This window comes from Poecilia reticulata, chromosome 10 (genome assembly GCF_904066995.2).
Source record: "Poecilia reticulata chromosome 10, P_reticulata-male-v2, whole genome shotgun sequence".
Taxonomy (NCBI): Eukaryota; Metazoa; Chordata; class Actinopteri; order Cyprinodontiformes; family Poeciliidae; genus Poecilia; species Poecilia reticulata.
This window is the reverse complement of record NC_088839.1, coordinates 7,988,144-8,012,014: the sequence shown is the minus strand read 5'-3', so window position 1 is coordinate 8,012,014 and position 23,871 is coordinate 7,988,144. Positions and strand designations below refer to the sequence as shown.

Below are 23,871 nucleotides of genomic sequence, written 5' to 3'. Positions count from 1 at the left end.
CTATGGTTTGGCAGGCGGACCCCTTTGCCTTTGTGCCTGAGCGAAGCTAAACTTAACACCAAGAGGGAAGAGAGAGAGAGCACTCTGAGCCGGTCGCCTCGGCTTGTAAAACACTGTTTTCTCACGCCCAAGGCGGTTGATGTCATGACTGAGCCTCGGCCAAGAGAGCCGGCAACATTTCTAAATGGGAGAGGAGAGCCGGCTCTCGGCTTTGTTTAAATGCCTCCTCTTCTCCAGGAATCTTTAAACAGAGCGCTCTCTTCGTGCTGCGAGTCGCTGTCTCCCACACGGCCGCAGGAATCTGTGCAACAGATTCCCATGCGAGGTCCACGTCCGTGTGTCGGTACCCTGTACACACGGCAAGCTGAAGCAGATAAAGACGGGCGTCGTTTAACTCGCCTCCTCATGTCAGTTTGAAGATAACTCTGTTGCCACGCTGGCGAACCTCTCTCTCTCTCTCTCTCTCTCTCTCTCTCTCTCTCTTTCTCTCTCTCTCTCTCTCTCTCTCTCTCTCTCTCTCTCTTCCCATAAAGCAAACCAGACTCAGATTTTTTGGGGCCGAGTGAATTTCTGCACACAGTTTGCCTAAATTAGAAGATTTTTATTTGGAAGATGCCTTCTTGTTCTGGTGGGATTGGTTTATTTTCTCTCTTTTCTTTCCTTCCTCCCCCTGAAAACATCTGTTTAACTTCCCAGGGTATCGGGTTTCTCTTCTGAGTAACTAATCTGGCAGGAGATGTTGGAGCTAGTGGCAAAATAGGCCAATTATGTGATTGGCTTTTGATTACAGAGCGCTTCGTTTGTCAGATGAGTTTGCCATTTGGATGGTAGGACCTCGTGGGATTATTCGAGCAGACTCTTCTTTTTGGTTTGATGTTCCTCGTAGAGCTGCATGAGGAATAATACGGAAACAGTAATCATATTGATACCCATTGATCTTTTTGATTGGCTGTTTTCAGGTCAGAGGTAATCAACGGGTTTAGAGTACTGCCACCCCTTTATTTCCCACGATGAAATAAAGGGGTGGCAGTACTCATGTTGAAGTACAGATAATCCTGGTAAAAAACCTGTTAAAAGGCTGGAGACCTCTAAGTATATATAGAGAGAGAAACGAGGGAATGGTTTAGATCGAAGCCTGTTCATGTGCTAGAACTGCTCAAAGTCCAGTCTAGTTGGTTTTATTTTGTGAAGAATGAAACCAACTTTAGTGTCAAAAGTGAATTTTATTTGACACTATTGAAGCAAAGAAACGGTGAAAGTAAACGAAGGACACAATTTTATTTTATTTTATTTGGAAAAAAAAGAATAAATACATGAAAATCATGCATTATTTTTCTTTCATTCCACTTTCTTTTCATCTTAAAGGGGCAGTATTGTGTGTTTTCCAGACATAGTGCCATTTTAAACAGGGTTTTCCCCCAGTGTATTATAAGCCTGGCGGGCCACCAGGCTTTACTTGTTCCCCCACCAGGTTTAGCATTGCTTATTAAATTTTTTTTTTATCTTTACATTTTTAAGACTTTATAGTTGGTATTCAGATAACCTTCCAATAGCACATAATTATCAAGTGATATGAGCTCAGCTGATGCACACATCCAACAGGTGTTTGCCAACTGTTGCTGCCGCTAGTCTGAAGGAGCTGGGAGATTCACGGATTTACTAAGTACTAAGGAATCAAAGCAACACTTTAGGTATGTTTTTGATGAGGGAATAAGATTATAACACGATGTCAATTTTATATTTAAATACATTGCAGTTTGGTTTTAATGTGACTCTTGAAAGTGTTGATTATTAGATCGTCTTTACTTTCAAACTGGTCATATTTAAATTTGAAGCTGTGATTTTTTTCTTAGTTTTGACCTCCATCATTCCCTCTCTGAATGTTTGACACCTCCCTTTCCATCTCCACAGCTGTGCTGAGTTGTGTGTGACAGACTCCAGCGCTGTCGCCCCCTCACCCCTCACCTCCAGCCCCTCCACCCACTCCCGACACTCTCCCACCCTGCGCTAGCGGCTTCCCAGCCTAATTGAAGCCAGAACCTGGGAAAATCCTGCAGGTATAGAGGACAGGAATCCGGGGATGGAAAATAAACCAAATCCCGAGCGCCGCAAAATTCCTTCACGCAACCTCGCTTTCTGTGATCCCGGACATGCGCATGCAAACCAAAAACACTCCCCTCATGCGTGCAGCGTCACCCACTTGACTACGCAAAAGGTGTCAGACCAGACCTGCTGTCCTGTAAACGCTCTCTTTCTGACGCCGCCAAAGAGCCTCATCTTTGTTTGATGTTATTTACCGAGGGGTTTTTGAAGCGTCATTTAATACATACACACACACACCCTAAGGGCCTCGGTTCTCTGGCTCGGTTTGGTTTTATGTGTGTGAAGTGAAGTATGGCTGCTCAGGATGCAGAGCAGGGTGGGTGGGCAGGTGTGGGGGTGGAAGAAGCGGGGTTGTAATGCTGCCATGTTTGTGAGCAGGAATAAGCCATGAGGGTTGTTTAAATGAAGTGTGACACCTGGTGTAAACCTGCGAGGAGCCGCGGGGCGGCCACACCGTCACACCGAAGCACACTGTCTTTGTTTTCTGCCGGGTTATGGTTCCTTGACTCTAGAAATCTAACTTGCAGCAGCCTCTCCCCCCCACCTCCTGTGCACTCCCAGAGCCCTCTCTTCCTGGCTTCCTCCCCTGCTGACTGGGAGGGCAGACAGAGCATGTGAGGGCCCTTTTCCTTCCAATTAGTCTGCTTGCTAATGAGGCCCAACCATCCCTTCTACCGCTGCCATCCACTCCTCCTAACCTCCATACCTCTGTTTCACCCGTTCTCCTCATCCCCCCTCCACCATCAATCTCTCTGCTTCTTCTAATGCGAATTAGAAGAAGAATTTTCTAATTTGCATTAGAGTTACAAAGCTGCCGTTTATAACTTTTATGAAAAAAAAAAGTTTTTTCATGATATGTTTGGTCAAATTATTATGTCGTGACTTTATAATGTGCGAAAAAAATCAAACTCCTCTGCCTTCTCCCACAATTCAGTCAGAAACGACCAATCAGGGTCTTAGCGTAGTCAGTCATCCTCTGCTTACAAGCTCCATCTTTCATGCTGTTACACTACGGCTAGCTCACTACAACCAAACATGCTAAGAATGCTAACACTAGTTAGTGTGGGGAATAGCCTATTCTCCTGTAACGTTGAGCTGTTTTGCCACCATTAGCAAATTGACCAGCGTATATGAGCTTGATTGACAGCGCTAAGACCCTCCTCTGGCTCTGATTGGTTGTTTTTGACCAGGAACGGTGCATTTCTTCAAACAGAAATAGAAGCACTGCGAGGAGGTGAAGGAGCTTAATTTTGTTTTCACAGATTATCTGCCTTTAGAGACCCTCAAAAATTCGGGCCCTGGGCTATTGCCCTTATAAGCCCTTTATAAAGTCTGGCACAGCCTCCTTAAAACATTTTAAATTTATGAATGTAAAATAAGACCTTAAAATGTGTTAAACATTCATTAAAAATATGTAAGTTGACATGAAATACATTTATCACAGGTCAGATTTTGTTTTAGCAGAACTGGTTCATCTCGTATATTGTATGTAGTTTATTTTTCTTGTGGGAGCTTTTTGTCAGGCAAAAGTTTGAGACATGCGCAGACATCTTCATTCCATTCTGACTCGAGGCGGTTGCAGCTACCGCTAACTAGCTGCCAATAAACCTAGCTAGCTAGCTAATTCTTCTGTGCCTATCATTGGAAAGTGTAAATTATCACTAGTACAATGTTTGTCTTTGTCACTGGTTCTTTTCTGTTGCCAACCCGTTTGATGTTTCATCCATTTTGGGTGAAAAGAAAGCTTGGCACTAGTATATGAAATATGCATTGACTTCTGTGCATTTCCTTTTTCTTTTGTTTTGACACAGGTCTTAAATTTCATTCATAATGATCTTAAAAAGTGAAGGCTTTTAAAGTGAAACCTGCAGAACCTGAGTGTCTTCTAAAGGTTGACGTTACGTCCCAGGAATCACAGCTGAGGTCTTATCATCTCTTATCTAATTCTGCTCTTTGCCAGTAGATGTTTTTTTTTTCTTCTTCTCATTCAGCCGTCAAGCTGAAGGAATACAAACAGCCGAGTCTTCCTGTTGCCCGTCCGATTTAATCCGCACGACCCGGGCCTGTTATCGCCGGGCACAGCCACACGTTGCCGTACAACAGGATCCCTCCCCTGCAGAGGTCAGGGGGCTCACTTCCTGTTTCCTGTCTCTTCTGGGTCACGAGAGGGTCTCTCTGCGAGGGTCAGAGACCTCCTGTGTTCCTGCTCTGCCTTTTGTTTGGGATGGCAGCGCTCTCCCGGGGGGGCCACGGCTCAGTTGAGGCGCCTCTCCCCGACCTGCGCTCCTCGACTTTATCATTCCCCCACATGTTCACCGCTTCACATCCCGTCCGACCCCCCACCTAACCTCCATGTGTTTTTTTTTTTTGTTGTAGTTTTTAGCTGTTCTTTCCCTCATTTCTCTTTTCATCTCCTCTCTTTTGTTATTCTCGGGTTTTTATCCATCATTAGGCGAGATGGATGACTACAGCGGCTGGCGGTTTTCGCAGATGACCCGGTGAAGCTTGTGCGAGCGCAGAGTCACTCCACCCTGCTTTTTACAGTCTCTCCCAAAACTATTAAACTTTTCCACATTTTGTCACAACCGCAAACTTCAGGATGTTTAATTAGGATTTTTTTTTTTGTTTTTGTATGTAATAAACCGACACAAAGTGCGTAATTGAGGTGGAAGGAAAAAAAATCATCCGTGGTTTTAAGATGTTTAAATAAAAAGCGGCCAACGCTTTCGTGTTCAACCGCAAACTTTGCCTACAATCGCAGCTGCAAGACCTGCGGTGTTCGGTCTCTGCCACCTTTGCGAATCAAAAGGCTGAATATTGTCGCTCGTTCCTCTCGTTCGGTTTGACTGGAAAGCATCTGTTGACACCCGTTTTCATCTCTTGTAGCAACATCTTGATGGATTTTATGCTTCTTTTTTTTAACCTTCATTTTTACAAATTGAGATTCGAGATCTCATTTACAAGAGAGGCCTGTTGTCACAAAACAAATTACAAACACAGCAACAATACAGATAATTAAGAAATCTTAAACTATTTTGAGCTCCCCCATCTTACAATTAACTCTTACTTTCTTCTTCAGGAGAAAAAAATGCATCCCCACAGCATGATATGGATGGTGGCATATCTGGAGTGCTAGCTGTGCATGCCGTCCAAAAAAGTGCGAAAAAACAGATAATTTGAGAGCAAATCAAAACGAAATCTTTTTTGAGTTAGGGTTGAAAAACTACAATATAGAAATGAAATCAATTTTCAAATGGTATCAGTTTTATCCCTCCTATATTGATACCTGCTCTATATCAATATTATCGATATTTTTGGATTGGTCTGCCCACCTGTGCTGTTTATGTGAATTTATGTGAATCTTGTTAGCATTGTGGTTGTTATCCTCAAAAATGACTTGTTTTTATAAATTTTCTTGTAACTCATTGCAGATTTGTTAAAAAAAAAACAAACAAAAAAAAACTTCCTTCCACTTAACAATCTTGTTACTTCGTTACGTAAAAAAATATCGAAGTTTCCGACTGTAAAGTGACAAAATATGCAAAAATTTCAGAGTTGCGTCCTGTTACCCATCAGAGCGCCTCCTGTCTTCCAGGAGGTGTGACCGTGGGACGCCCGGCGACCGTCTGCTGACGCCGACACAAAGGGTCTCTTAGCAACACGTGATTCTGGACGCCACAGCGATAACGTGCAAAGCAGACAAGCAGCAGACAAAAAGAGATTGTCTTAAAGAGGCTTAATCTGATTTAGCAACCAGAGGCTTGTGCAGGAAGAGGGGACTTCTTAAACGATTAAACCCCGAACGCACAATCAGCCACATTCACAGACATAAGTCAAGATTTTCATTTGTTTAGCCTCACAAAACACACTGAAAATTGCTGTCATACCAGATATATTACAAATGTTAACCCTCTGCTCTCACGCGGCCCTTTGATCCGAACCGAGCCGGAGCGAAACTTTCCACTCTTTCTGTTTCTGAGGACTACGACAATTTGCTGCATATTTCACTGTAAGGACTGTGAGTGTGTTCAGCAGAGTCCTAACGCTCCTGCCAGACACATTTAAAATACCCAGCTGGGATTTTTTTTTTTTTTTTTTTTTAAAGCAGGGAAATCTGGAAATAGATTTACAAGCTGAGTCAGAAAGGTGGAGTGGACACACGCCCAGTTTAATGCGGGGAGTAAAGCCCTCCTTTTTTTTTTTTTCTGAGACTTTTGTTTCCGACTGGAATGAACAGCAGGAAATTAATGTTGTCTGCATTAACCGTCTGAGGCTGGGCTCCCGTTTCATGACATTCTCAAGTGTTGAACAGATAGCAGAGGACGAGAGGGTTGGGGGGGGAAGAAAACAGGGACAAGAATGAAACAGCACCCTCCTCCTCCACTCTGCCCTCCCTCTTCTGATTTAATAAAAGTTGAGTAACGAGTGGAGGGGAGCCGGTGGGAACGTGGGCCAGGACGAGCCGACCCAAAACGCCGCTCTGTCCGGCCCGCGGAGCTTTCCATGATTCACTCTCCGCCTGTTTCTGCTCTCCCGAGATGTGCCTCATTCATTTCCACTCGCATGCCTGTTGTCTCAAGCTCCCAGCTCCGAATGGGGGGACATCTGCCTGGATGAGTCGAAGCCAGCAGCTCCCTGGACATGTGGGGATTAGCTGGAAGGAAAGTCCATTTCCTCCATTTATCAAAAAAAAAAAGACGTCTGAGTGCTGAAAGGCAGCATGTTTGTGTAAGATGGTGACCCAAGCATTAGCTCTGACGCTGGTTTATAATATGTTGTGCACTTTTGGTCTTAAAGGAAAAATTCAGAATATTTAGAACAGCGCTACGCAATATATTGCAATCATTATGCATATCTTAAAGAAAGGTTTTCTGTACCTAATATATGTTTTACCCTTTGTTTAATGGAGCATAAAAAGTTTAGAAGGTTATAAAAAAAAATCTGGTAAAGTCGTTAAAAAAATCTAATGTGTTTCAACAGCAGAGCAGAACTAAAGTTACTTTTCACTAAAACCTTGTTGACATGGAAACACTGAATTTTATTTTATTTTCCAGGCGTTAAATACGAGTACCGGTTGTCTGTGATGTTGCTTTGCTGTGAACCCAAAGCACAAATTAGCATTTAGCTAACTTATCGAAAGATACATTATCATCATCATAATATTCACCAATATTATTTTATGTCCCACATTTTCCTGATATCTACAGCCTGAATTTGAATGAGGTTCTGTTCAAAACATAAGGCTAGACTGTCATAAAGTAGCACTCAGATAAACCTCTTACGTTCTTTCTTGCATTGGTTTACTTTTATATCAGATACACCAACAAGAAATTCTTTCTATCTTCCATTCTCAGTGCGTGTTTCTCACAGGAAGATAATTGGTGGTGCACAGCCTCCTACCTACATTTTGTTTTTAAATAAATAATTAGCAATTCCAGCAGGTTAAAATTTCACTTGTTAGCCTTTGGATAAACTGCTTTGACTGTTTTTAAATTTGAAGTTGTTTTAAGATGGCAGACACCCACTTTTGTTGTGGTTCCTCTAATGTTAGCTATTAAGCCACATTTAAGTTGGCTTTCATATTTCTCCATGCATGTTAGAACATTGAACAACATACACAGGACGAAAAATGGGATTTTCGACAGCTATTGACACCTTGTTCTGCCGTGCGCATGGAGATTGAGGGCTTTCGGCAAGAGGCTTTTGTCAGAGTCGAACACTGCCAAAAATGGTCAAAAACGCTGTGTGTCCATGTTCCCCTATCACCCCCATCCCCTTGTGCCTAGCAGAGGTTTTTGTATTTAAATGAAGTTGCTGAGAGCCATGCAAATGCAAATCAACTGTTGAGCACCGCCTTTTGACTCATTCATTTTTTAGCTAACCCTTTTTTACCTTCTGTTTACCATAAAGAAGTATGTTTGGAGAAAGAATATTAAAACAATCTATCTTATCCATTAAAATATATATTACATGTGTGTTAGGAGCACTGAAAAACTTAGTTTCGGTTGAATTGATATAAAAGAAGAATACCGTATGCATGATTACATACAATAGACTTTTGTGAAATGTGATCTTACTTTGACTTTCCTCCTATCTGAAGATTTATCTTGTGATGGCAGGAATTGCACAACTTAATCAAAAATAATAATAAAAAACATGTTCCAGAGTGGTTCATTGTACATAAAGTATTTTTGTGAATAATATTCAAACTGATGTTAATGTTCACTGACTGCTTTAAAGACCCAGAGTCATGCTATACTGGAGTGGTAGCGGTCATTCCACATCACAATACAGGACTTAAGAAACTACAGATTTTTCAGTATTCAGTTGCTTAACTCTCGAGTTTAAATTGAAGAACAACATGGTTGAACGTATGTGATACCTTCTGATCGAGTATAAACATTTGTATTCTTTTTTTAAAGTTTTGTTAGTTAAGCACTAAATAAAACTCACGGCTTATGAATCATATTCTGTATAAACTAAAAAGGAGACAACTCAAAGTAGAATTGAGTAAATAAACATATATACATCTAAAAACATTTTAGCAATTAATTATAATAAAAATAAGATATACTGTCACGTAACTTTTGAAAAAATAACTTTTAGAATTTATTTTTTTTTGTCAACTTTCATTTAACACTCCAGTCCAGTTGGTGGCAGTAATGCGCTTTCATAGTCGGTCAAGCAGCCGCCATTAAACTCCAGAGGAAGATTTGCACTGGTGGTAACGAGTGCTAACTGCTACACCCAACACGAACGAAAATGCCCGTGCGTTGTGTGAAATGGTGGAAAAAGTCCTATTTCACGGAGTTACCTTTTCAGTATCGTTTTGATATTAAGCAATGTTCCGGCGGAAAACAACAGATGACACCGCGGCGGTCCAACAAGACCGAACTCACGGTAAGAAATCTTTTATAAATAGCACGTGGAGCGAGGCCAGTTGCTTTGTTTGTTTCTTACAGAAAGCGGCCTGTCGTTTTCTTAATGCCGAAACAAGTGTAGGGTGAGATTTCGTATTGTATTTTTTATTACATGTGATGTTCTGAACTCTTAAAAATACTCGCATCTTCTTTGATTTTTTCAGACCTGAAAAATGGCCAAGCCGTACCAGCCAGACCTCAGACCACTTTGCAGAGGAGCTCTTACGGAGTCCACCAGGACGAACAGAAATTCAGTAAGTTATGATTTCACATTTAGTGAATAGTCAACACTCACATATTTGTAAGGAAAACTGATCTTCCCGTTATTTTATTTATTTTGTTGTAACGCAGTACAGCAAGGCAGAGTGTGGAACGCAGTAAAGATCTACAAAATGGCGGACGGAGGACGGATATGAGGACGAAGTCATGAAGCAGGCATGTATAATCACTGCGTTGATTCCCGACTGTATAATGGTTGGTTGAGAATAATTTTAACTTATTTACTTATGTATTTTTGAGAAAGTGATATATTTGTTACAATATTTTTTACATTTTTACATTTATTTCCACAGACACTCCACAGAATGGGAGTCACATTTGTGTCTATCAGACTCTTCAGGAACGTTCTGATGTCCATGATGAGGACAGAGATGCAACTGTGTGTGAGTATCTACTATTTTAGAATGTTGATGATATTTTATTCTTCAATATTGTTTATGTACATAATGTAATTACTGTATGCTATGTATTGATAATGCACAAAAATGTTTTCCAGCTGCATCCAGGACCTACTGCCAGTCATCCAGATGTAGCTACAGAAAGAAGCAGGTAAGATTTATTACTAATCTAGAGATGTCACAATTCCTTGAATGATTAAAGTACTGATTTATTGAAATCCATCAAAGCAAACTATCTGACTCAGTTTGTTGATCTATGTTTTACTATTTATTACCAACTGCTTTTAATTCTTTTTTTCTTCCAATTGTTTCCAAGTGTTTTCTCTTCGTCATTAAAGTTTTTATTTTTTGTAAGAATGTATTTACGTGATTTTTTTTGTTTGTTTTAATGTCTTATGTGTGCATACTAAGCTGGAAGTTGCCAAACAATTTCACTGTAGTTTCATAATGACTAAAAGATGCCTGTAGCTCATAATGATTGTCTGTTCTGTGTTAACAGCTGATGGAGGAAGGCAGAGAGTACTGGCAGCAGAGGAGGTGGCATTCTGGGAGGATGGCAGCTATGAGGCGGTGTCAGGATGGACCTCAAGTTCCTCCAACCAGGAGCTCAGTGACATCAGGACTATATTACAGGAAGAGACGTCAGGTCCACGCTACAGGAGTAATGTTGGGCCTGTCCTGAACGCAGCATGTTTGATCATGTTTGGACAAAAAAACACTGCCAGATGGTCCAGAAATGGACAAGCATTTATGTCTTATTTTGTGTGCAAACAGTAAAAAAAATCAAATGAAATAAAGAAAAAAAAAACTTCTCTGTCTCTTTTATGTTCCTCATATATGAACATGTTGCATATAAGCAATATCAAATGAATATATTTGAATACAGAATTATTTTTTTATATAGATTTTTTAAAATACAGCATTAAAAAATTTAATGATTGGGGCGGGGTTTATTTATAAAGACATGAGTGCTATCCAATGGGCACACATCGACCAACCAATCATGTCAATGATGAACTCTGATGTCATTGGTTTTCATCCAATGACTGAGAATCCACGTGGGTCTGCTGAAGCGCCTTTGCATATGCTAGGCTATTCATATGCTAAGTAGAGTCGTTAACACCTCCCGCTCCCCCGCAACGCCACTCCCCCCCTCCAAGGATTCCGCAATCGACAGATTTCGACTCCCGTGAGTGAAAATGTAAACTGTTGATTGCTGTCGATATCCGTCGCTGACTAGCTTCGTTTGCGTCAGAATACAGGGTCAAAAATCCCACTTTTCGTCCTGTGATATATCACATGGATCTAAACTGGAAGAAACAAAGTGCATTGTTTTTTGAGCATCAAGTCCTGTAATTGCTTTGCAGTATCTGCGTCCCTCTTGATTTTTTATCATTTTGAGCAGTGCATGTGTATTGGCATGTGCAGCATGTGAAATTAAGAGCATTTTACTGTTAGCGTCACTCTTTTTTCATATTTAAAGTTCAATTCAACAACTGGAAATTCAACCTTTGTGGTCTATGGGTGCCTTTGAGTGTTTAGGTAATTAATAGCCAAAGTAACCAGAAAGTAGGTCATGCTGTCAGTTTCAAGGGTCTGGCATTCTGAGGTGAGTGAATCTTCACCTGCACAGAAAGGGAATCTACTCATGTTGCACAAGATTGGGTAATATCATTGGGTCAATGTTGCCATATTTGAGTAGCAGTTGTGTGAATGCCGTAGTAGTTGTGCACATGTGGGGGATTTATGGCTTGAACTATATAAATTAACTCTGAAACAAATAATAAACATTCATATCTTCACAGCATAATGCACCATTTTATTTGTTTGCAAATCATTGCCTGTAAACCACATTAGAGTTATGTCTGTTGTTCTGTAACATAAAAGGGCCATATAGGTCCTGTAGTCGAAATAGAAGGTTAATTGAGTTTACGGCCCGAGCATAAGTTCTACGGGTAATAAAACTGCCTTCTAATTGTATTTCACGCTTCGCTAAGAAGTTTCTAATGGGGAAAGACATGCAAACATTCAGAGAGTTATACATGCTGGAAATAAAAGCACGAGTTACTGATTTGTAAGAGAAACAAAGGCAACAAAGTTGTTAGACAAGCTGGTGCAGCTTTGATTTTGTGCATTTCTAATACTTCTGTTAATAGTTAAGGATCAAGACTGGCTGCCAAATGAAATAGTTGAGATTGTTTGAACTGAAATGCATATGTATTGTTCAGTGTGGAAAAAAATCAAATAGGGCAGCCAAATCTGCAGCAAAAGGCAGCATCTTGTTTTCACTTGTTAGGAAAAAAAGGCATTTTCTGTCCATCCTCTACAAACATAAACATGTGGAGTTTGTTGGGAATTTAACTGGAACTTTGTGCTGTGGTCAGTAGCAAACTCTCCTGGTTAGCTTGGCATGAAGGATATGTGGGATATGTCCATTTTAAAGTATGGTGGTGATGTTGCCCTTAAAAAAGCAGTGGGAGCCTTGTTGGAGTGACATCATTATCCCTGTGAAATACCAGAATGTCTTAAACACACTAATTGGACTGAATCGGACTGTATATAGAACTTTTCTAGTCATACTGACCGCTCATAGTGCTTAAACTAGAGCCACTTTCTCCCATTTGCACTTAGATTGATACACCGATATTCAGATCAGAAGAGTAGGCAAGTTGGGTTTTAGTGCCTTGTTCAGGGGCAAATCAACATCAGACAAAATATTGCTGAAGTCGAACCTACAGTTTCTGGACTACAAGATGATGACTACACTATTCACCTAGCCACAGTGGCTCCCTTGTCTCTAAATCTTGTGTCTGAAGGGTACTTGAAAAGCACTTTGTCTAGTCCAGAGAACTCCAAAGCGCTTTACTCTACATTCAGCCATTCATTCAGGCATTCAAATATCACTGTCGCCCCAAATAGCTTAAATTGGGTCATTCTTAGGTCTTTCCTAGCCTGGTAGAAAACAGTCCCTTGTTCTTTGTTTCACTTCGTACAGAGGGTCTGAACTCTCGGCTACTGAGAAATGGCCACTTCCTGGAGTCGTGGACTCTGTTGAAGTTTTCTATGTTAACCAATCGCTAACATTTGCCAGTGACATATGTAACGCGCCAGTTCAACGCTATGAAGCTTACCGGAAATTGCCTGCACTGCAAACAACCATCCTCTGCGAAGAGAGAAGTGCTGATCCGAACGAGGCGACTGTTGATGTTAATTCAGTATTTGGAAGCGTAGCAAACACGGACTGAACAGCATCCTTCACTTCCTTCGCTGCCATTGCTAAAGGTACAGGCAGACTACAATTCTAAAATAGTGTAGATAATCAACGTCATTGTTCACAACTTTGCCTTCTGTACATTGAAGAAAATCTAACGAACAAATCCCAGCCAATTGGAGAAATCCTAGCCTGACCTGGGAAGGAAGACGAGAATTGAATGTAACTGCATAAAAAGGCAATGGCCAGTTTATGTGTTTCCCAAGAATAATTGACAACATTTGTGCAAATCAACACAGAAATGGATTGCAAGACAACAAAAAACCCAACTTCTTCCATGGCCATTCCAGTCCTCAAACTTAAATCCAACTGAAAACCATGAGATCATGCTACTGCAACATTTCTTATCTGGAGATTTACTAAATCCTAACCCTAATTACAGTTTTCTTTATAAAGTCTTTATCTGACATGCTAAAGGTTCTGTACAGTTATTGCTTTAATGGGACTCAAGCTTATTGAGTTTGCAGTGCTCTTAAAAACAGGCTCAGCTCATCCGATGCAGTCATTTTACAAAGTGAAGCAATTCCACATTCTTGAGTAAGACCGCATTAGTGGTCGTCTACATCATCCCGGAGTCCAAGACCGATTGGGTAAACAAGTCAGTGCTCTGTGTGTCCAACCGAGGAGTGGATCTGAGTGGTGCAGGCACAGAGCAGGGAGAAAACAACAAATCTGGAGTCTGGCAGCTCATGGGGCTGCACTCAAGTGAAATGAATTTGTTCTCATAAACACACTAGAACTGGAGTTTATTATTCTTGCTTGTTGATCTGGGACTGGTTCTCAGAAATTAGAGCTTCCTACGGCCTGATGACTCTTGTCCCATGGGTTATCCCTTACTATCACCCCGTTCTAAGATTCGGTCTTTGCCACTTGCACCTCTTACCGTTTTTACTACAGCTCAGACGCTTCTCGTCTGTGGTAAAGATGATTTTTTTGTATGTTTTTAACCTCCACTTTGGGTAGCAGCATCAGAGTCTGGAACTTAAATTTAAAAAAGAGGCAGGCTTTGTCCCTCGGAGTCCTAACAGCTGATTGAACTGCTCCCTGTACCGGATAATACCACACAGCCACCGCTAAGTAATACTGAGTCTCTTTAGCCAGCGAATCTGTTATCTCCAGTACAGAAAGTCTTTCAAACAACAAATTTATACTGTGATTTCCTCAACATGACAATAGAATTCCTTTAAAACTGCTAAAAAAAATGCTTGAAATACCAGCCTCTATCCTTTTTTTTCTTTTAAAGATTATTATTATTCTTCACAAGAGTATTGAGCTTTCATGTTACCAATGTATTTTCTTGGGACTTCATGTGATAAACCATGGGTGTCAGAGTCAAATACTCCGTGGAATACAATTGAAATATCAGGAAATGTTGGATGTTCTGGTATTCGGATGCAGCGATAGCATTCTGGGAGTTTTAGTGCCAGCTCCTAGAGACATTTGGAATGATTTTGTGACCCATGTTTTCGAAATATGTGGAAAAAGCAACAAATAAAGACATTTTTGGTAGGGAAAAATGCAGAAACACCCTCACAATCAAGCAAGGTGGTGGCAGGGTTATGTTACGGAGAGTTGTTTCTTCAACAAATTCAGAGCAATCTTGAAAGGACGATTACCCTAAACATAATGAAATGGTTTAGATCAAACATATTTGTTAGCATGGTTCCATCATTTTTCACACCTTTAATTGTTGCATTTTGACCTTAGATGTGTAGGTCAAAAAGGCTTTGAGAGATTTTTTAATTTTTTATTTTAACACATTTTTCAATTGATACATTATGACATTTACACCGTAAGTAAAACATTCACATAAAGACAGTTAAAAACTAACCACAAAGCAGGCAACATTGTTGCAGCCTGACTGAGAGGAAGACTCAGTCAGGTTGTTAATAATTGAAAGAAGCAGAAACTGTTTTTTAATCAAAGTGAACATTGTGTCACCTTAGGCGTTGTGCGTTTCCACTTTGTACCATCTTTTTTGTAAAACCTTCACCAACTATAAAAGCCACTTAAGACCAATGAGCTCAACATTTCTTAAAAACGTCTCCAGACAAAATAAGCAAGTCGCTTACATTCAAAAAACGTATTAAAAATACTTTCTATGTCCTTACAAATGGAAGGAAATATCTGTATCTCTTTTAATCCTACACACAAAGCTGTTGATGTTCACTGGACAAAGAAAGAAACAGACAATTGTCAGTCTCTATAGAAGATGTAAAACAGCCAAAAGACCAGCAGCTCTAACTGCAGCCAAAGGTGTTTCTACAAACTTCAACTCAGCGGGGAGGATGTATACAATTTCACGGCAAACTTTTCAGCAGCAGATTTTCCCCGCCACATGTTTCATTAATATCCCAAACTCCTGCGATGAGAGCAGGTTTGAGTCTGAAACTCTTCAAATCAGGCCAGTCTGTCGTCGCTATGTTATCTGGAAAACAGCCCGCGATGACTGGTTGCATTTTAAGCCTTCAACTCGGCGCTATTATGGGAAAAGGCATCAACATCAGATGGCAAAGGCCCCGGCTTTTGTCAGGAGCGCGCGGTAAGTAGTCTTGTTTCGGAGCTTCAGTTTTTGCAGATTAGATTTGCAGACGAGATGAGTTGAGGCATTGATAGAAACATTCAGAGCAGCAGATTCCGTCTGGCCCGAGTCATGCGGGCTTGTCCGGACTAGTTAAAGGAAAGGGAGAGAGAGAGGAGGGACACACCGCGGGCCCCGATCCCAATCACAGCCACAGCCACGGAGGAGGCCCCCTTTCTCTAAACAGTTTCTGCATTTACTCTTTGCCTTCCACAGCGTACCGCACTCACCTAAACAAATTCTAAATGTGTTGCTCTGAGACTCTGAAACATGCAGCTGACACCAGTTATTTGCATTCAATAAAAAAATAACATAACCTCCGCCTCCATCTGAGTTTAGCGTTTTAGGTCACTTAGGCTTACAACATATTTTCCATTTGGTAAAAAAAAAAAACAGATTTTTGCTCTTTTCAAACGTGGAAAGATTGAGGTTGTTTTGGTGTGAATTGTGCACAACCACAGAACAAAAACAAACACAAACTAAAACTCAAATGGAAGTTTACAAATGTGCTACAGAGTATTAGGGCCATGCTAAAAAAATAAAGTTATAGTATCACAAGAATAAAGTTGTAATAATACAAGAGTAAAATTGTATCAAATAGTGATGATGGTAGGACTTTATTCTAGTACAATTATGACTTTTTTTCATAATTTTATGGTTTTATGTTTTAATTTTTTTGAGTGTGGCCCTAATAGTCTGGTACAAAGCGTTTATTTTTTTAGATTTGGTCTCTGGTGTGATGAGACAAAATAGTGTTTGGCCATACTGACATGAAGGAAGAAGTGTGAGCACCATCTCAACTTTGAAGCACGCTTATGGCTGGATCATGTTTTGCTGCAGGAGGGACTGGTGCACTTTATACTGGAGAGAATCCAGCTCAATGGGAGAAATCCCAGATAGAGCAGTGAAGGGAGATGAGAATCGAGTGGAAATTTACAGGAAGGCAACCAGTAACAGAAAAGAGCATTATGGAGGGTGTGAGCAGTGCAAACGTGAGAATGATTGACATTCTCATTCTAAGACCCTCCTCCTGGCCCTGATTGGATGTTTCTTATGAGGAGTGGTGTGGTTTTGCAGATAGCAGTAGCACCACAGGAAGAAGGCGGAGTATAAAAGTTACATACCCCAGTTTAATGATTTAACAAGAGCGTGAAAAAAAGTTGCGTCTTTTCCTCCATCTCTGGTTTCAGCTGTATGTGCGTTTCGGCGTCGCCTCCCGCAGCTGATAGCCCGGCGGGCTGCAGGTTGATTTCCGTCAGCGCAGATCAAGCGGCACGGCTCAGAGGCTCAGCTGCAGCTGTCGTGTCAAACAGTGACCCTGTGTGTGCAGTTCATGTCATGTGTCAGGAGGCAGTGACAGCCTTGCGGCTTCTGTGTCTCCACGTCTTGGCCGCTCGTCGCCAAGCAATCAGGCCACATGTTTTGGGGGCTCTGTGCGATGTTTCTGCACTGTTTGCTTGCGCTTTTTGTGTTAAAAGGAGATGAGCCCTGCGGCCTGCGGGATGCATACCATCCCACTGATTACACGTTCTCCGAGTCCAGCTGTTTGTCCAAAAAACCCTGCATCATAGTTGGAGCTTACGCGTTTCTTCCATGCCTTATTTTCCTTTCAACATTTTTGAATTCCAGCAGATTCCTGTCTAGAGCCGGCTCGCGGTTTCTCTCTCTCTCTCTCGCCCCCTCTCTTGTGGTGACTCTGGAGGCACAGGTCTGATCGGGCAGCGGCTCAGCATCGTCAAAAGTGCAACGTCACTTTCAAAACAAACATCCAGGCAACCCCTCCCTGCCCGCCGCAGCTGTGGCCGACTCATTCAGTCAGCGGGCAGCAGCCCGCCAAGGCCGCCAAGACTCAGCCAGAACTAGTGTCCTGTCATCCCTTTGTGGGGAGGGACACGGCTCATTTGCGCCACAGCCAGTTCGCTTCTTCATGCACTATTTTCAACTTTGGTTTATGTGCTTCCATTGTTGGTATTTTCTCAACTCTGCTTCACCCAGTGAGTGTCAGGAAGCAGAACTTCGGGTTCTCGATAGCCACCCCCGTGGCTTATTAAAATGGCATTATTGGTTTGTCTCTCTGTCTGCGGGTCAGCCAGGAAAATTTTTCCGGAATTGCCTTGAGGATTCTTTTTATATTCTTATTAAACATTTATATGGTCCCCAAAGGATAATATTACGCTGCCCCTTGGTGTGGCATTGCTTCGACACTTCTACCAACTGCTGGGTTGTTTATTTGACCTAAACTCTGTTGTTATCCCTCGATCCCACCACTGTTACATGAGTTCTGCTGGCAGCTTCTGACCTGGCAGTTTTACATGTAAACAAACGGATCCTTGAGTAGCTGAAGTCCAACTATGGCCTCTTTGCACCTCAGCTTCCGCGTTCGGGGAAAAGCGCCTCGATTGTTTCCGATCAAATAAAAATATAATTTTACACTAGGTGCTTGCAGGGCTTGGCCAAGGTTTGAACATCGATCCGAAGCCCCAACAAGTAAGCTGGAGAAAGGTTTTAAGATGTACGCCTCGTTATACATTCACTGACACGAAGGTGGGTTTTTCTTAAACTTTGTGGCTAACATTAACCTTAGCTTATGCTAGTAGGCAATATTCTTGCACATTGTTCTTGTAAAAATGTGCTATTTAACTATCTAAACATTCTAACGGACAATGTTTTTATCTTATTTTCAAGAATATTATGTGTGTTTATTGTCGTTAGTGTCAGAGACTAACGGGGGAGGTTATGGTTCGGGCTATTAGCTTCCAAAGCCTGACGGAGCACAACAAGCCTCTTAGCTTAACAGTAGCGCAGTTCTGGTGTCAGAGATCTGGTTCAGCTGACTGCTCAGGTTCAAAGTTGTTGCTTTTAGAAAAATATGACCGTGTCCCTCCGTGTTATTTTGTTTTATTACCTTTGCATGTTTCTTGTTCAGAGCTCAGATAGGACGGTGTTTACAGTGTGTACAGGTGGATCAGTTGCTCGGCTGTCTGGCTCTGGTCTGCTCTCTCGTTCCCATACAGTGGCGCAAAAAGTGGGTATGCAGGGTATGCAACGCATAGGGGCGCAGCACCAGAGGGGGCGCCAAAACCCCGTCTGGAGGGGGCGGCGCGCCGATGATTGTTTTTCCATACACTTCTGCGCGCCTTACGCTCCTTCACCTCGCGCACATAACGAGGTAAATGTAGCGAGTTGTACCCTTCACGTATCGTTGCCTCGGGGGGGGGGGGGGGGGGGGGGGGGGGGCGGTGAGTGAGCATCGCTCTTTCACCCTGACGTTCCTTCCCTCGGTCGGGGGGAGGGAGGGGGGCGCCGATCTATGTTTTTGCATCCACCTGAATAATGTGTAGTTGCGCCACTGTTCCCATACACTCTCTCTTTCAGGCTGAACACAAAAGTGATTCCATAGAAATAACTCAGGGAGACTCCTTTATTCACCATCCGTCTCCCCGGTATTTTTAGGCTGATCCGGTGTGAAGTGAAGGCTGCAAACTTTGTGTTGTGCAGCGTCAGCTTTAACTGGTAGTGGCAAATATTTACAAGCCACCATCTTCTTAATTCAGGATCGCTTGAAAATTAATGAAAACTTAAAGGCCCATTATATTAGGAATACAACAATGTTCATAGTATTGCTTTTATTGCGTCTGAAATACGACTTAGTCTTTTCTAGCAGTCATAGTAACTCAAAGCGGAAACAAGTGAGCCGCATTAGCTCCTGGAGATGTGACGTCAACGGCGTAGGTGCAAAGAGCCCATATTCTCTAAAACTTTCTGTAAACACAAAGTGTGCCGAAAATGTTGAGTGCATTAATATGACAGAGTATTAGCGCTGTTAATAGAAGAAAAAAGGAGTGAATTTTTGCCAAAATACTGTAAGATTTTGAGATTGTCAAACATTTAAAAAAAACATTGAAATTTCTGAGCTCCAAAGTCTAAAAGTTGCTAGAAAAAAACTCCAGAATTTTGAGTTTCATCTGAAAAATATTTTAAAAAATAAACATTGACATTTCTGAACTCAAAAAGTAAAAAAAAAAAAAAAAAGATAAAAACAAACTGATTTTTTAAAAAGAAATTTTCTCCAAAAAATGTCCAAAAAAAATTTAAGTGATTTTCCTAGAAAAGTTATATATTGTGTATTTTGGAGGAAATGTCTGCTTACAAATTTTCGACTTTTGAAGTTCAAACTTTTTTTTAATAATTATTTCTGAGATTATTTGGAAAGTGTTATTTTTTCCCGCATGTCAATTTCTCATACTCTGAAATTTTCAAGTATTTTTCTAGGAAATTTCTGAGATTAATCTCAGAATTCTTTTCTCTTAAATTTTAGACTTACCTGAAGGAAATTTCAAACTCAGAAATGTTCTTTCCTTTTCTATCTACTATGGTCCTATAAGCTGTCCTACATTAAAGTCTTATTCGACTCTGCAGCGGGCACGGTTCTCTGGACATGTGACGCCTTGCTCTACTACTGATTCGAACCGAGGTGGAACTCTCTCCTGCTTGCCTGGCAGTCTGTTTGTCCATCCCTTGGTCTAAACTGTGAGCAGGGTTTCAGAAACGCTGCGGTCATCGTCCATCTATGGCCTGAATGTTGGGAAATGAATGGAGGTTTGTCGGGCAGCCTTTCTGGGAACAGAATGATGTGTGTTCCCACTTTAAACTTTTCAGTTTACGCCACATCCGAAACCCAGATTGTGTACGCGAGCGGCGGGAGCAGGCTTGTTTATCTCCAGACTGACATAATGACGTAATTAGCGCTCTTTTTTTTTTATACCTCCGCTTTCCGTCTCGCGCACACAAATGAGACGTCTGAACCCAGCCAGACGTCGCAGCTGACCTGAGACGAGGCCATATGAACCCAATTTTTTCCCACAGAAACCCCCCCCCCACCCCACACCCACCCAAAGATGCAACAACAACCAAAAAATGCCTGCTGACGTGTGCAGAGAGGAAGGAAATAAATAAAACAAACAAGTGGGAGGCAGTGCGGTTAGATGAAACGCCGGTCGGAGGGCAGGCCGCTGGAATTTGGCACATCTGTTGCTTTGGCATGGATCTCAGTGCTTTACGGCACTGGAGACGAACATGAGCCTGGCTCTGAAGGTTAGCTACAAACACATTTATCAATTTTAGGGATTTATTTTTTTTACAAACGACACCGTCCAAACTTTTTATAGTAAAGGTGCACTGAAAAAAATAAGAGCCCCAACTTAAAAAAAAATCAAATTGGACACAAGTAATTGTGTCAAACTTTTTAGGTTTGTTTGACATGACCACTTAATAAACCTTATAAATGAACTTGGATAAACTTAATTTGATTACTTGTGACCAATTAACACAATACATTTAGGTTGCTCTGATTTCTCAGCATATGTAAGAAGCCTGGGCTTAAATATACTTTTATTGCAGTTGAATGAAGTTACACCAAAAGACTTGAAATCCAATCAGAATTTTAAATTTAATAAAACCCCCACTACTACATGTCTGGGTCTCTTCTATCCACATTTAGATTTGTGTTTTGAACCATTTCTGTGTTTATTTGGATTTTAATTATTACCTTCTTGACAGACCCAATTAGATCCCACTTTCAGTTTCCCAGTAAAGACCACCAGATTTCTTTTACAATGCCTAAAAGAGTTCTTGATACTATGCAGTCTGACAACATTCAGAAGAGAAACTGGCCCACAGCATCACATGTCCTCCACCATACTTTACACCTTCCATTATTTTGTTTCATATGAATCTGCATAATTTGTTACTATGATTGAACTTTACATCTGTTTTTAAAGCCACACTGTCCTGCTAGCTGTGTAAACGGACTGAACTTTTATAGCACTTATATAGAGGAAGCTGGAATCAAACCTACAACCTTCCGATCACAAGACAACTACTCTACCCACAGAGCCACGGTCATCCCAGTTACTACAACTAAAAACCAGCGATCAACCTGGGAGTAGTGATGGACTCTGACCTGAACCTTCAGAGCCACATTAAGACAGTCACAAAGTCAGCCTTCTATCACCTGAAGAACATCTCCAGGATTAGAGGACTGATATCTAAGCGCGATCTAGAGAAACTCATCCATGCATTTATCTTTAGCCGCATTGATTACTGCAACAGCGTCTTCACAGGTCTGTCCAATAAATCAATCAAACAGTTGCAGCTGATCCAGAATGCTGCTGCTCGCGTTCTGACTAAAACCAGGAAGATAGAGCACATAACACCAGTTTTAAAGTCCCTACACTGGCTCCCTGTAGCTCAGAGAATAGACTTTAAAATAGTGTTGTTAGTTTATAAATCACTAAACAGGTTAGCACCACAACACATTAAAGATCTGTTGTTGCTGTACCAACCGTCTAAACCAGGGGTGGGCAACTCCAGGCCTCGAGGGCCGGTCTCCTGCAACTTTTAGATGCATCTCTAATTCAACACACCTGAGTCAAATAATGAAGTCCATAGCAGGACTTGACTGCACTTAGGAGGTGATTCAGCTATTGGATTCAAGTGTGTTGGACCAGGGAGACATCTAAGAGCTGCAGGACACCGGCACTGGAGGACCAGGATTGCCCACCCCTGGTCTAGACCCCTCAGGTCTTCTGGCTCTGATCTGCTCTGCATCCCTGGAACCAGAAGAAAATGAGGAAAAGCAGCATTCAGCTTCTATGCACCACAAATTTGGAACAAACATCCAGAAAATTGTAAAAAAGCTGAAACACGGGTACCTTTAAATCTCAACTTAAAACCCACCTATTTAGAGTTGTTTATGGCTAAATTAGGGTTACAGTGCGGGTTTTAATGTATTTAATGTTTTGAATGTTTTTATCTTTACTATTTATCTATTTTAATTTCTTTTTCAATATTACATGACTCTGTGTTTCTGTTTTTAATTATGTAAGAAAAAGGGTTAAAAAATCTCACGATTTTCAGTAGCTTCTATTCAAATGAACATCAAAGGGACTCTGTGTAAAGCCCTGACCCAGTCTGCAGCAGATTGTTGTACTTGACAAGATACTCTGTCTTAAATGAAACGTCCAAACTACCGAGACATGGACGTTCTGGAGAATGCGGGTATCGATCCCGCTACTTCTCGCATGCTAAGCGAGCGCTCTACCACTTGAGCTAATTCCCCACACATACTCTAAAAACTGAATGAGAAAACCTCAGGGTTTCAAGTAGGGTCCGTTCTTACGACCATTGAAAGACATCTGTGAAACCATGATCATCTCACCTACAGTCAGTAACATAAGCAAGGACGAGGTGGCCGAGTGGTTAAGGCGATGGACTGCTAATCCATTGTGCTCTGCACGCGTGGGTTTGAATCCCATCCTTGTCGGAAGCTTTTAGTTGTGAAGTGGCCTCAGAAACAGTAAAACTTTGTCTGTGTTATGGGTCTACTATGGATAGATTAAAGAAGATCACACTGGGATGTACAGATTCATTCATGGCTACATTGCTTGTTGTTTCAATTCTGCCCTGTACTCTTGATGATGAGAAAAAGGGCAAAGTACCCAAAGGCCGTAACATACATTTTGGTACTCGGTCACGCGCATAGACTGTTGAAGAAGACTTGAGTAATACACAAGATACTTGATCATTAGTGATGGGACATGTAAAAGACTGAGCAGTAGAGAAAAGGGCTTCTTGGAGAATGCAGGCATCGATCCCGCTGCCTCTCGCATGCGAAGCAAGCACTCTACCACTTGAGCTAATTCCCCACAGACAGAAAAGAAAAAGGGTAAAAAATCTCACGATTTTCAGTAGCTTCTATTCAAATGAACGTCAAAGGGACTCTGTGTAAAGCCCTGACCCAGTCTGCAGCAGATTGTTGTACTTGACAAGATACTCTGTCTTAAATGAAAAGTCCAAACTACCGAGACAAGGACGTTCTGGAGAATGCGGGTATCGATCCCGCTACTTCTCGCATGCTAAGCGAGCGCTCTACCACTTGAGCTAATTCCCCACACATACTCTAAAAACTGAATCAGAAAACCTCAGGGTTTCAAGTAGGGTCCGTTCTTACGACCATTGAAAGACATCTGTGAAACCATGATCATCTCACCTACAGTCAGTAACATAAGCAAGGACGAGGTGGCCGAGTGGTTAAGGCGTTGGACTGCTAATCCATTGTGCTCTGCACGCGTGGGTTCGAATCCCATCCTCGTCGGAAGCTTTAAGTTGTGAAGTGGCCTCAGAAACAGTAAAACTTTGTCTGTGTTATGGGTCTACTATGGATAGATTAAAGAAGATCACACTGGGATGTACAGATTTGGTCATGGCTACATTGCTTGTTGTTTCAATTCTGCCATGTACTCTTGATGATGAGAAAAA

At 41.5% G+C, this 23,871-nt stretch overlaps 1 protein-coding gene and 4 non-coding genes across 8 annotated transcripts in view; 3 read left to right on the top strand and 2 right to left on the bottom strand.

Annotated features, from left to right (window-relative positions):
• Window positions 1-23,871, top strand: part of gpc3 (glypican 3) — a 197,295-nt gene that overhangs the window by 120,973 nt on the left and 52,451 nt on the right. The window contains exons 7-12 of one of the 4 annotated variants that reach the window (XR_014089290.1): window positions 5,699-9,003; window positions 9,188-9,277; window positions 9,375-9,458; window positions 9,596-9,685; window positions 9,799-9,851; window positions 10,200-14,286. The exons of 2 other annotated variants lie outside the window; for them this stretch is intronic. The gene's annotated coding sequence lies outside the window, so the exon portion shown is untranslated. Of the gene's footprint in view, window positions 1-5,698; window positions 9,278-9,374; window positions 9,459-9,595; window positions 9,686-9,798; window positions 9,852-10,199; window positions 14,287-23,871 lie in introns of those variants that run through there. One more of the 4 variants, XR_014089289.1, reaches the window with a different exon arrangement.
• Window positions 22,600-22,672, bottom strand: trnaa-agc (transfer RNA alanine (anticodon AGC)). Its single transcript has one exon. It is a non-coding gene; the product is annotated as a tRNA-Ala (tRNA).
• Window positions 22,795-22,876, top strand: trnas-gcu (transfer RNA serine (anticodon GCU)). Its single transcript has one exon. It is a non-coding gene; the product is annotated as a tRNA-Ser (tRNA).
• trnaa-agc (transfer RNA alanine (anticodon AGC)) lies at window positions 23,431-23,503 on the bottom strand. The gene has a single exon. It is a non-coding gene; the product is annotated as a tRNA-Ala (tRNA).
• trnas-gcu (transfer RNA serine (anticodon GCU)) lies at window positions 23,626-23,707 on the top strand. The gene has a single exon. It is a non-coding gene; the product is annotated as a tRNA-Ser (tRNA).